This window comes from Schistocerca serialis, chromosome 1, assembly GCF_023864345.2.
Source record: "Schistocerca serialis cubense isolate TAMUIC-IGC-003099 chromosome 1, iqSchSeri2.2, whole genome shotgun sequence".
Classification (NCBI taxonomy): Eukaryota; Metazoa; Arthropoda; class Insecta; order Orthoptera; family Acrididae; genus Schistocerca; species Schistocerca serialis.
The window spans coordinates 305,925,593-305,940,400 of record NC_064638.1 but is presented as its reverse complement, the minus strand read 5'-3'; the positions used below and the strand labels follow the sequence as shown (position 1 = coordinate 305,940,400).

Genomic DNA, 14,808 nt, shown 5'->3' with positions numbered 1-14,808 from the left:
GAAATTTATGGTACAACCTGACTAAAAGAAAGGGGTGGTTTATAGGACACATCGTGAGGCGTCGAGGAATCGCCAATTTAGTAATGTAAGGAAGAGTGGGAGGTATAAAATATAAAGGGAGACGAAGGTTTTTCTACAGTAAGCAGGCTCAGATGGATGTAGGTTGCATAGTGATGCAGAGATGAAAAGACTTGCACGCGAGACACCAGTGTGGAAAGGTGCCTCGAACCAGCCTTCAGATCGAAGACCACAACGACAACAACACAATTTTGCTGACATTCATTTAAAAGGACTTTGTACTTTTATTTATTTCCGTTTTATTCGCAGATGGCATTTAGGAAGAGAGACTGTTGTTTCCCGCTTCAAATGCTCTAAGTTCACGCTTTCCGCATTAACGGGAAACATCCGTAATAGTAGGGCGTTATGCCGTGCTCCTTCTTGTAGCATCTTGTTTTGCTGGAGACCATGAAAAATCCGCCAGCTTAATTTTCAAATTTCTCTTTCTCTTTCCTTAATGCAAATTGGTTAGGGTGTAACATTCAAAAAATCCATCGAATGAACTACCTCCTTAGGAACGGAAATGTGCTTCGTTCGGAGCACTGTCGATTAATCTCTGTGCCGCATCTCCCTTACGTACATCTAGTTTTATGAGGCCGTTCAACATTAAATCGCTCCTGCACTTCGTAACAGTTTTCTAACTGCGTGACCTCCCAGAATACAACTTCATTGCTGTATCTGACGGTGGAGGGATGTACCATCAGAAATAGATTTCGTTACCTGCAACCTAATGGCGCGGGCATTAAAAGCTTTCTTCAACGAAAGAACTCTGCTGTCAACAACTATTTACACAGAACTGAGGAAGGTCACTCTGATGAAACGCGAAAGTTGTCTGTTACATAGACACTTCCTATATATTCACAGTTGTATTTGCTGTGTCTTCACAGGCTCGTAGAAATGCTTTGAAAAACTTCAAGTTCGCCAATGACTGTACGTTTATCAAAAATCCACTATTGCAGTTTCAGCCTTTTGGTCCTTTTCAAGTGGGTAGCAGCAGCAAATAATATGCACAAAAGGTTAAACGAATCACTAACATAATACGTGTTTTACAGCAGTCACACAAATCTGCATTAAAAGAGACTAAAAATTACTTACACGCAGTAAGCACAACAGTAATCTTCAGTAGAAGGAATAAAAATGACGTGAACCTCTAGTGGTCGTATTAGCCTTAGCCATGTACACCATCCAAATAAAGTATAAAATGCGTCAACTGAACGCATCGTAAAATATGTAGATGCAACAAACACTCTTCACTGAATTTATCTTTATGTGATAGACAGGATACAAGCACATGAAATAAAACTCATATCTATTGCACATCTCAGTAACGAACGGTGCACTAATAAAACGGGCGGGAAAGAGCTCCAACGAATTTATGTCATCTGCAAATAGCGCAGTTAAGGGAAGACGGAAGGCAATTTTTACTTCAATTTTGCAATGCTATTTCACCCACTAAATAGGTACACTTCTCAAATGAAGTGTAAGTGTTAAAAAAGCGAAATTTTTACTGAATGTATGTTACGCATATGAGTGCATTTACAGGTAGACTGAACAAAATATCTCTTATGGATTTGAAGAATTTTTTTATTCTTTCACAAATAAAATTTCACTTTTATAAATACAACATTTATTATAAAACTGTTTTTGTTGAGTTGGTGGTTATCAATGCGCTTATTACCATCCTGAGTACAAACTGACCAAGTTATATATTTCTAAAGCAATTAGTTTAGAAAATAATGGTACCTGAAATTCAAAAAATGTAGTTTTGAGGAAAATCAGCAGCGCGGGATTAGCCGAACGGTCAAGGGCGCTGCGGTCATGGACTGTGCGGCTGATCCCGGCGGAGGTTCGAGTCCTCCCTCAGGCATGGGTGTGTGGGTTTGCCCTTAGGATAATTTGGGTTAAGTAGTGTGTGAGCTTAGGGACTGATGACCTTAGCAGTTAAGTCCCATCAGATTTCACACACATTTGAACATTATTTTGAGAAAGATCAATTTAAAATTTAGCATTGCAATTTTAGTATAGTTCTTGATGAGAATTACTTACCGCTGATATTTTCCTGCACCATACTGGGCATCATCTGGGTCATACTGATTTTCTTTTCTTCTCTTGGTCCCTCTTCTTTTCCGTCTAGCTTCTTCTGCGCATTTTAAATTAACAATATCTGCTTTTCCGAGTCTCTCTTTATCTATTTACACTAAGGTTTCTGCAGCATTTCCACTAGATTTTCTGCCCAATACTTCCGAAACATCGAGTTTTCTTGTCACACTATCATTGAAGCATAAAATAGTACCACAAACACAAAATCTGAAGGCTGTAATCTGAACAAACACAGTTATCGGTAGCCGGGTCCAAATGACAGAATTCAGACATTCATTTAAATTGTGCGTTTTCCCATGAGGATATTTCTTCGACAAGGTATCTTTACAAAGATCTCTAAACAGAGTTTTAATTTAATTCATTACTGCCTCATGTGAAGGATGTTTGTGGTCATATGTTGCACTTATCATGTACTTGCACCATGCGCCAGGATCATTCGGGCAAAGACAGTGCTGAGGATTTTCATTTGGGGAAAGCTTCTGGAAAGAGATAGCCCAAACAGCTTTTTCATGTTTTCTAAATTCTCAACATTTTTTCTTATGACCAAGTCATAATAATTCCTGTATAATGTCTATTTAAACATTTTCCAGGCGATCTTCACCACGTATTTCCTTACCATCTTCCAGTACTATTTTTGACTTTTCTTTTAATAATCTTCTCAACCTGAATCATGTTCTCTTCTGGATATGCCCAACGCATTCTAATTTAGAAGTTGTGACATTAGGGCAATAGTGTTGTTCTGCACATATCCGGTCATAAGCCTGGCTGTTACCCTCTTCTAAATACTGCCAGATCGCATAGTGTCAGGAAAATCATCATAACTCACAAAAAACTGTCGTATTTGTATGAAACAAAAACTGTTTTACGCAGGAAATGGCAGTAATTTCAAATACGCAAAAATATAAAAATAGATTTTTTGAGCACGTTTGCCATCAGCCTTCCCTTAAGACGTACACAGGCACAGGGGTATAATAACGCGAGTCGACGCTTACCCACATACTCTGTATGTTGCTTTGGAGCCGGCGCCGCCATGTTAAAGACGACCCAGAAGATTAGCAGACTACTGTTTACGATGGCTTCTTGTTCCTAATTTCAGTGGTGGACACGGAACAGTTGTTTTAAATAGAAAATGTTACAGAGCTGTCGTTAAGAATGTATTTTTAGACGTTTTTGTAGTCTTATATGTCTATTTGATCCCGTAATACGGCGCATTTCGCCTCGTCAGTGTAAATTTCGTTAGTTATACGTTTCGAATAAGCAAGAAGAGAAGTATGTGATATGAAAAAACTGCTTTCGTAATCCAGAATTGACACCAATACCGGCTGACGGAACATTTCCAGTCCATGTCCTCTTCCTGAAAATGTTGAGGACATATTTTGCTATGTTTGGTCCATTTGTTATCTTTTTTCTCACAGTGTTCATCCAGAGAGCTTTTCGAGTTGGACTGATAGGAAATATGAAATCTAATGACAAAAATAAAACCACTATCGTAAAAGTAAACAGCGCAACCAAAGCTCGTGTACATACAAGAAAACAGCGCTTGATCGCGTTCACACGCCAATGAAATGTGATTCCTTTCCGCTTTCAGCTATAATTAGAACGGTTAGGACGCCGGTAAATGACGCAAGCTGGCATTTTTGCTCATAACACTTCCATGAAAAACTAGTGTTTGGGGCAGCGAACGTGGTGGGCGCTGGCTTCAACTTTGTGAGGGTCATGACAACTCCACTTGTTATACATCCATGCACGCAGGCGTCCTGATACGCAACGTTTGCTAGCATAGACAAGTATACTCTTAGACGCTGATCTTTTGTTACTGGGAAACCGAAGTCAGTCAAACTTTATAGCAGTGGTAATAAGCACTGGCGAAAAACGTACATATTCATAAACTAGAGAATACCTTTCAGTGATATACGGATATGAAGACATATACAACACAGTTAGAAAATGTTCTCGTTCTACATAGTTATCTGCTTATTACATAACACCCAGGCGACATGAAACATCGACGCCAAGTAGTGCGGATACGTTCCTGAATGTAAAAGTATAGCCATAATGTTACTAACGAAAAAATATCATCTTCACGTTTAAATAAAAGTAACCCTCATTTCTGAGTGATTGTGTTGTACATTGCTTGGCGTCAATGTCGCGTGTCGCCTGGGTGTGCCGATATTTTACAGCCAACATGATTATGAATTGTTTTGAATATTTTCAAATGTAAGGAAGTTGATCTATTGCCATGTTTGATATGATAATTGTGTTTTTGTAAAAGTTGTTACGATTCTTTATGACGTTACGCATTCACTAACCCCATGTCCTACGCTCCATCCTTTCAGTAAGATATTACATGACTTGTTCAGTGCAGTATCGTGAAGTATTTTACTAATATTCAATGTGAAGTTTTTATCACAATATCTTTTCGACTATTCTTTATGCCTGTGTATTTGCTCTGTTTAATGCCTTTCTGGCACGACATCTGACTTAACGTCTGTTGCATGATTATGAAGAGCGTTACTTATATTTAAAAATAAGGGCAACATTTTACAGTATTATGGTTGTATTTTTGTATCTGATATTTAGATATGTATTTGCAATGCTAGGCGTCGCTGTGGTGTTTCGCCTGGATATTACATAGATTGAAATAATTATGTAGTACGAAAACATTTTGTAACTATGTTTTGTTATTGTATAAACATGAAGCGCTGAATGGTATATGATACTTTATGGATATGTACGTTTCTTGCCAGTGTTTTTTAATACAGTTAGAAACGTTTGATTGATTCGGTTGCGCAAAACTATAAGGTCAGCACCTAACAGTATATTTATCTATGCAGGCAAAGGTTGCGTCTTTTGTAGTCTTTGGAAAAGGCGTAAATGCGCTGGAGTTCTTCCCCTCTGTTTTGATCAGTACGCTGTTCGTTAATGATACGCGAAGTAGGCCTGAGATTTATTTCATGTGTCCGTTTGTCGCAAACGGTACATTTAGTGAGCAGTATTGCATTTTTTTGTATCTTCTACGATGCTTTCTCGTAACATATTGATGCATCTTATACTTTATTTAAATGATGTATGTAACTAAGGTTGCCACAAGCACTAGAGACTCACGTCATTTTTATTCCTTTTACTGATGACTACTGCTGCGCTTACAGCACGCAAAAAAAATTTAGTGTCTTTTAATATCGATTTTCGTGACTCCACTGTAAAACATTTACGTATTATGTTGGCGGTATGTTTAACTTTGGTATATTTAACCTTGAGCATATATTGTTTGTAGTTGTCACGCACTTGAAAATTACCGTAAGACTGAAACTGCAATAGTGGATTTTTAATAAACATTTAGCCAGTGGTGTGCATGAAGTCTTTCAAAGAACTTCAATTCTTACTTTACTATATTTTAATTCAAATGTTTCGCTTACTACCTACTTACTTACTTCGCTTACTGCAAAGATGCAATTCTGTACCTAGTTATCGATTCGAACAACTTGACTAACTTTTGGTCAGTCTGTGAGGTATTCAGGAACTAATTCTCAGTTTAAGGGCTACAAACTTCGAATAAAACATGCGAGCGTTCGATTCTCTCCGCCATCGCCATCAGGAGCTAAGATCACCGTCTCCCTGGGCTGGCACCGTGTGACTGCTTATATACATGCAGTGGCAGCGTCTGGAACCTTCCAGGGAGGGCCGGAGTAACGTGGCTTGTACGCCGAGAAGACTTTATTGAAGCATGCCACCGTGAAAGACTCCGAGAACACACATTCAGGAAATATTCTTTAAGTTCCAGCTGCGTCGGCCCTTCAACCCACTGCCTGAGAATGCTGGGGCATGTGTTTGAAAAAGGCATTGTATTCTGTCGTGCTGTAACTTTCATGGTGTGGAAGCGTGTCTCACTTGTGGAGATTCGGTCTCTGGATCTTCGTGAGGAGAGTATGTTTCGAGACTCGGTACAAAAGCTGTCTGCTGTCAATTTATGCGAATGGTAACAAAGGCAGTTTTTTGACACTCCATATGGATAAATTTTTGCCAATGCCTCGTGACTTGCGAGCATTATACTTTATCTGATTTTCTTACGTAGTGGAACTCTGAACACCACACGTTTTTCTGGCCACATATTACACGTACTAGTGCGACTGAGTTACGTTCTGGGAGTCAGTTTTACGGATTTACATACAATTATTTCCAAGAACGTTTGCCTATCGAAGCCGCGGGCTCCAAACGATAGTTATCGAAAGTGCGATTGTAAATCGATCACGGAACTGTGATAGCGATCGTTATGAGCATGTTTATAGTGGTCACTACAGCAACGACAAAATAAGAACGTTACTAAAATACTTGCAATTACAAAGGAAACGACCTATCTTACTCGTCGTCGACGCTAACGTCATGAGAAAGTCCATTTGATGTGTATGCTACGGGGAGCATTGCGTTTTTGCCGCAACCTGGGTAAACTCTGCCAATGTCACGCAAAAATATGGGTAGAGTGTCACATGCGTTAACTTTTCCTTGCAACCGCAAGTTATGTAAATAAAGGTACTGAAACAGGTAGAGTTGTCTCTTTCTCCTGGACGCCCTTCTTTTTTAATGGAAGACTTCACATATTTCCACAGCCGCTCGATGCTCTGCGTATGCACACTGGAGCCATCCGCAGGCACGAACTCTACAGAGTGGTTGACGAACTCGTGGTTGAATCGTTCTGCTTTGAGTGTCTTGCAGGACTGAAAGCTGTCTGTAATAACTTTACTACGGGGAAATATAAAGCGCTTTATCAAACCGACCAAAGTTACCTTGTCTCTGGACAACACTCACACAACAAAACTCTTCAGGGACTCTCATTCCATACCACCGAATATGTTTGATTTCTTCTTTGAAGGTCGTCCTGTCTAATTTTTCCTTCTTGCTATGTGCGATTCGTCCACTTCAACAACTTTACTTGGTCCACCGATCGGTACACTGTCGGTCGTCACTATCACATAATACATGTCTCTGCAAAACCCGAAATAGTCGCACACGGTGTTGGTAGATAGGTCAGTTTCCGATGATGTTGCTTGCAGGGTGTAGTCCCTAATCCAACAAGATAGAAGAATTATGCTGGTGTATGGATAATTTGGAATAGTCATACCATGTATTCTTCCTGATAGTCGTTCGTTTCCCACGCTTTCCAAAATGAACTTGTAACGGTATTTAAGTATCAGAACTCTTCTTACGAACTTTTATAGACTTCGGCCTACTGCTGTCTACACAGTCCCTCCTTTTGTCATCCAGTATTAGTCCATATTTGCGACATAAAGTCAAACAAGTTTATACATTGCATGAGCATGGAATTAGATTCTTCCACGTGAGGCAATCGGCCGAAGAAACGTCAACAATACCAGACATCCCAATCACTACCGACATAAATCGTCTGAGTTTCCCTAGCACTCACAAATAATTTATCATAACGCCCGCCACCACTGTCGCGTGATCGATTTACAATCGCAATTTCGATATTTGTCGTTTGGAGCCCGCGGCTTCGATAGGCAAACCTTCTTGGAAATTACCAGATATTGTTTCAATAGATTTTCCTCGACACTTTTTTACCTATATGTGGCAGTCTACAGGAAACGAGACAGACGGAGGGAAAGTAAGCAAAATATCTATTATTTCAAAAATAACAACCATAACTGTTAAAACATTTATCCCACTATGACAAAGCCGTGAATACCTTCAGGAAAATTTTTGAGGTTGCCTACGAAGCCATGATTGTACCGCGTCGAGCACCTCTTCGTCCGAAGCAAATGCGCTGCTACGAGTGTCTTTCTACAGACCTGCAAAAATGTGGGAATCATATGGGGAGAAATCGGCACTGTCTGAGGATGGGTCCGCCCACATGTTGCCAAAATTGTTTCGACTACGCTACGGAAATTTCGTTGGGAAGCCATACACACCCTCCATATAGTCCTGATCTTTGCCCATGCGATTTCCATATTTTTAGAGTCCTCAAAAAAAAGACGCTTGCGGCCGTCGATTTGCTTCGGACGAAAAGGTGTAAGCCTGGGTACAAACATTGTTCCGTAAACAGTTTTTCATGAAGACGCTTGCCGTCTTTTCTTACAGTGGGACAAATGTACGAATATTAACAGTTATGGCAATTAGTACTGAAATACCCGTTTACTTAACTTTTTCCATTTGCCTCGTTTTCATTTGACTGCCCCTTACATTTTCACGAACTGTGCCGAATTGCACTAAGCAGTTTGGAATACGATAATTTGATGCGAAACGTACTACGAGTATTTGCCTGCATAAGCTGGCAGAGTCTTTAGGGATTTATTAATGCAATTAACATCAAAAGCAGTAGTAATCAGAAAGATAATTATATTTTGCATCTATCTGTTTGCTTTTCGGTAGAAAAAGTAGGTGTTGACGTAGCCGTCAGAGACGCAGTGCTTTATTCTATCTGATGCCTTGTAACTGTATGGTGTCATATAACAGGCTGGGTCCACAAGCCCACAACACTGCGCAGTGCTGGAAGCCACGTTTCTTCGCACATCTTGTCGGCCGGTGTGGCCGTGCGGTTCTAGTCGCTTCAGTCTGGAACCGCGTGACCGCTACGGTCGCAGGTTCAAATCCTGCCTCGGGCATGGATGTGTGTGATGTCCTTAGGTTAGTTAGGTTTAAGTAGTTCTAAGTTCTAGGGGACTGATGACCACAGCAGTTAAGTCCCATAGTGCTCAGAGCCATTTGAACCATTTTTTTCTTCGCACATCTTGATGTTTGGTGAGATATCTGCTGCAACTGCTCATGTTCACTTAAATTCAGTTTTCCTTATGCTATGTCCATTGTTAAGACGTCGCATTGGAAAGTAGGCGTTCACCGTCTAGATATTTTCCTGCAAATTATTTCCAGTCAGATTACGTTACTAATTTGATTTACGGTCCTGTACACCGTACTGAAGAAGGGATTTCTCTTGATTTGGGGCGTATCCGGACTTACTTTCATAGGCAATCTGTCTTTAAATCCCAACAGGAAATTTACAAATTGAATATTTGAATAATCTTAGCTTCTTGGGGGACTACATTCGTACAGAATTTTTTGATAGAAATTTTCGCCATTTGGCTTTTAATTTTTCATTTGTTTTATATAATCACGATTTGGCCTTTGGAGCCGTTCTCAAGTGCAAAACACAATTAACGTTTCAGCATGCTCTGGAGAATGGCTGCAAAGTCCAAAATCATGATTATCTAAAATAAATGATCAATTAAAAGTCAAATCACGAAAATTTCTTTCAAACAATTGAATATTTGAATTCCTGTGTTGTTTTCGAAGGAAACGTAAGTGAAGAGACTGGAAACGTTTGAGATGTTGCGATACACAAAGAAGTGAAACATCAATTGGGCTAAGCTATTGCAAACAATAGGCGAGGGAAAGGAAAGACATTTAAGCCTTTATCTTCAACTGACAACGAGATTTTTTTAAGTAACAGTCACGGCATACGCCCAAGGTGGTGTAAAGACGCTCAAATAAGGATGCTTGTACAGGAGTTTGGATTCTCTCGTCCCAATTACGAATCCCGTGTACCAGTCTATGACAGGAGAAACGTTTATGGAGACGCTAGTGAAATGTATTGCTGAAGCATCCATAAATAGTGTAACGGCCTTCCGAAGAAATCATTAGAGGCCATAAAGGATGTAGCATACCGAACACTTGTGCGATCCATTCTCCAATGCTGCTTGACTGCTTTCGATCCCCAGCTGATCGGATTTTAGAAGACATCGAAGCGATTCGAGACGTTGCGCTAGATTTGTTACCGGTAGGTCCGACCAGCACGCAAGTATTACGGAAATGCTCCGCGAGCTCAAATGGCAATCCCAGGGCGCAATAAGTCATTCTTTTCGGGAAACACTATTGAAAAAGTTTAGAGAACTGGCATTTGTGACACACAGTAGAACGATTCTACTGCCACTCGTGTAATGACAGAAAAGACAAGACAGAGATATCACGGCCCGCACGGAAGCATATAGAAGGTCGTCTTTCCCTCGCTCCATTTTCTGATGTACCGGGAAAAGGAATGACTGGCACCGTTACAAGGCGTCCTCAATCATTCATTGTGTGGTTGGATGCAGATTTCGTATGTTCATGTAAACGTAGAAGCTGACAAAGAAATGTACAGAAATAAAGGACAGGAACGCATCTCATTCCGTTCCTACAGAACTATTTCAACACCAGTTTCAAAACAGTACAGAATACTGGATTAGCTCCCGGGATACCACGTAATACATGTACAACACGGGGGAGGCGGAAAATTAGATTTCAACACCACGTCGACGACCACGGCAGATACGAAGCACAAGATCGGCTGAACAAAGATAAAGGAAATCGTCCGATTTCTTCTTTTTTTTCTTCAGGAAGCATCCCGGAATTGGTTTAATCGTTCTGGAACCCATGGAAAACTTAAAATTTGCATGGTCCGATCGAAGTCTGAACCCCGCAACTACTGTATATGACCCCAGTGTCTGGATGACTGCCCACCACAATGCTCGGCAAATACAGCCTCAAACTGTTCAGCGACTCCAGGCAAATACGCATGAGAGAATGCTGAAAACGGCTGACGAACTGGACCTTATCACCATATTTGTTTAGCTATTCACCACAAGTAGTCTAAAGATCTTCAAAGGAAAAAACATTTGGAGTTTTCTCCTCTCTTTTCGTTCTCGGGATACAGCCACCTATTGCATGATTTGCGGATGGTAATGCCCTAATATCAGCTAGTAAAAAAAAAATGCAGAGAACACTTCCGAAATATGCAAACTAGTCTGACCATTTTTGAATTTAAAATTTAAATGAAAAACGTATGATAGTAAGCAAATTAGAATGAAGGACACAATAACAAGACTGAAATTAATAAAATATTTGAAAAGATGTAGTAGTAAGAAAACACCTAATATTTTCATTTATACACTCAGACGCGTTTGGGTTTCTTAACAAGGCGTCCACAGTGGTTGGACTAGAATATTACATGATATTTCGTATTCACGTATTAGTTTTTAGTTTTAAAAGAGCTCACTAAGTACTCTATAATAAAATGAAACGGTACCTACAGTAAAATGTCTAATTCATTAACAAAATATGTTTGATCTTCGGGTAATACGTTAGACGTTTCATTGTAAGTATATTTTCCTTTTATTATAAAATATTTACATTGTTTCAAATCTAAAAACTAATATGCGAAAGGGAAAATTGTGTAACATATTCCAAGCAAAACACCCTGAATGCTTTAGGCAAAACACTTCTGCTTCTATAAATAAAGATTCATGTGCAGCATGCAAAAATGATTTTTCTTCCTAACTACTGCTATTTATGTATAGATGCTGTGAAAAATGGCCAACACAACAGCATATAAAAAGTAGATCAGTTTTGTTATTTAGCCATCTTAATTTCGAAGACCACAGATGCAGCATGGAAATCAGGGAAAGAACTGCAACAGCAACACTTAATTTAATTAAATAAGATAACCATGAATTGAACAGGACTTTAGTATAGGGAAAAGAAACGGTTTGCCAAGACGTTCGCTTCTGGCGTGCTCCTGTATGTCTGTGAAAGATGGACAGACAGAAAAAGCTTGGAAGCAATAGAAATGTAGCTTTTGAGAAGACTAACGAACACGGGCTGGGCAAAAAAATTAAATCCAATGAAGATGTTTTAAAGGAAATCAACTACTGAATAAACCTCATAACTTCTAAATGGTTCAAATGGCTCTGAGCACTATGGGACTTAACATCTATGATCATCAGTCCCCTAGAACTTAGAACTACTTAAACCTAACTAACCTAAGCTCATCACACAACACCCAGTCATCACGAGGCAGATAAAATCACTGACCCCGCCGGGATCGACCCGGGAACCCGGGCGTGGGAAGCGAGAACGCTACCGCACGACCACGTGCTGCGGACTCATAACTTCTCAAAAAGGAAAATCAAAAATTTTTTTTGGGGCATTTATTCAATCAATAAAATTTAAACGCGTTAATGGGATAGAAATCATTTGGGAACTGGAACCAACGGGAGACCATGATATAATATTTCTATCCATCTGAGGCAAAAAGTCAAACGTATCAAGCAATTAACAAGACAAAAATAAAGAAAGAGTGACTGCAGCGACAAAGCATAGATTTTGTAAGTTGAATGATTGATATTATTATTATTATTAATATCATTATTATTTAATTTGTATATTGGCTGGTGTGCCGCCCTTGGGATTTTTTTGTGTAACTGAGACACGGATGGAAACTTTGCCGCCGGCACATACGTAAAAAATCTGGCAGTAAGAAAGCCCTTTCTAGTACAAGTGAAGAAAGAGAGCCGATCAGCGTGTAAGCTAGTGAGCTTGTGAAGCAAAGTGCCTGGTGCCGATCTTCGGAGATACAGGGCGCGCTCCTCAAAGCCACAGAGCTATTAAAACAGCATGCAGAGCAGCGAACTGCTGTCTTTGAAAGTAGCTCCTATTGAACGGTAACGCGAGTGAAAAAAGTCGCGCGCTTATTACTTTCGAGCGAGCGCTCTTGTTAGCTGGAGAGGTCTTATCGGCCCGCTGCCAGAACCCACTCGTCATTTATTCTCCGCATACGTACTGGAACATAGAATCAAGCGGTTTTTTGTTTAGGTTTGTTTCTGTTATTACTGACCGACAACAGTAACCTGCTTGCAGCTATGTTGTAAGTGGTACAAATTTCATTTGCAGTAGCTAAGATAAACTTGTTAGGTTAAAATATTCTGGCGAATGTCATGAAGTCTAAATACTGTCCACAGAAATATTACCTCAGCTCTGAGAGAGAGATGCAGGCAATAAATAAGAAACGGTGAAAAATAAAATCATATAAAACAAGGAGAAGCGACGAGATGCTGTCTATATCCACGGTTGCGACTGATTGGTGACTCTAGTGGCTACGTTTGTTTGGCGTTTTCCATATTTTTACCATTTACTTCTACATTTCGTCAGGCGCTTGCAAATTCAATTTCGAAATGCAGTATACAGTACATTACGCATCATGGTTGTTTGATCCTACAGACCCGAAATATTCAATTTTAGTTTTTTATGCTGTACACTGTGCTTGAGCTGGAAGAATAGTATGATACATAGGGCTCAGTGAGGTGATCGCTACGAATTTTTCCATTTGATGTTATTACGAAACATGCCCATTTTCGTTTCTCTTAGAATAAACCGAACAGAAATTATTTTGACAGGCTGTTAAATTTAGTTAACATATGTGGCAGTCTATCTGTACGCTAAATAAATCTGCGCGATTCAGAATCAGTCTGCATTGACTCTTTGCCCAGTCTTTATTCCAACGGAACGTCATACCAAAAAAGAAGTATCTAACTTGTAATTTACTGATATCGACATTTTTCAGCATGCCCGTACGATAATCCGACGGAAAGCTATCTGGCTATCAAAGGTGTTGTTGCATAAACCTTTCCATAAGTCTTACCGAGTTCATGAAAATTAGGTACGGAAACAATAAATTCGGCACAGCATACATGAGTCCTGCCATAGAGCGATATGTTGTAAATGGATGCAAGAAAATACTGTACATAATAAATATACTGTCCTCAAAGAAGCTCTTTCAACGTAGATCTAACAGTCTTTTTATTTACTCCGGAATCTTACTTTCTGTACAATTGTTAAGAAAATGTTATCGAAATGCAAATCGTTTTTCTCTCCACTCCTCACGAAGTGCACGCTGTAGCGTCTTTTGAATCACTGTATGAGTATTTCACTTATTAAATATAGGTAAAAAAACATTGTGGCAGTGGTCATGTAATATTTGCACCGAGAAACTAGAAAATATGAATTTATTATATCCACGGAAAAGTTTTGAGGCTCTGCAATCTCAAAATATCAGTCTTCTCGCTATGATTCTGATTTTGCCATCAGTCAATTTTCACGTATTAGTAGTGATTTCGCAATCTATAGAGTTTATGAGGATGGGCCACTACGAATACAAACTTAACAGATACGGTGTCAATGTGAAAGACAAAAGAAGAATGTATTCCAAAATACGCTTATCATGTTAGGTGAAAAAATACCACTTAAACCTCCGACGTAAACAATTAGTTACAACATACACCGGATGCGTGCATCAGAGGAGGTTGTAAGTACACAAGGCCGTTTTATGTATACCATTTGTACATTTCCTAGAGACAAGAAAGCTTTACAAGGCAGAAGTGAGGCGAACTCGGAGGCGTCGCGGCGAGTGGAGTGTGAGGGACTCACCGGACATGGGAGCGCGCTGGTTCATCCGAGGCCCCTGGCTCTCACACCATGCACGGCCGCCGTGTTGCGCGCCCTGCCTTCTGCGAGCCGCGTGCGCGCTCCGCTCGTCGCCGACTGCTGCGCTCCGCAGCCGCGCGCCGCCTCTGACCAGCGATACTATTGATCCGACAGCTGACGTCAACGTAGTGCGCCAACTGCCCGCCAGCTGGCACTGTCGACAGACAACCCATCCTCGCTCTCGAGTCCCCAGAATGCAGCTGCGCGAGGTGCTCTCACTGCAACGAAAAGTATTGACCCTTTTTATTTTTACTGATACCATTAGTATCTGAGATATCACACGATGTGGCCATTTTCATCACCTGCGCATCTTTTCAGTTTCCACCGGAGTAATATTTTGGCATTCTGTCC

General features: G+C 40.1%; 1 long non-coding RNA gene across 1 annotated transcript in view; it reads right to left on the bottom strand.

The window, feature by feature from the left end:
• The window catches only part of LOC126457324 (uncharacterized), a 559,529-nt gene extending 545,019 nt beyond the window's left edge, over window positions 1-14,510 (bottom strand). Inside the window, exon 1 of the long non-coding RNA XR_007585456.1 lies at window positions 14,401-14,510. This is a non-coding gene — a long non-coding RNA (uncharacterized LOC126457324). The remainder of the gene's footprint in view (window positions 1-14,400) is intronic.
• Window positions 14,511-14,808: the final 298 nt, after the last annotated feature.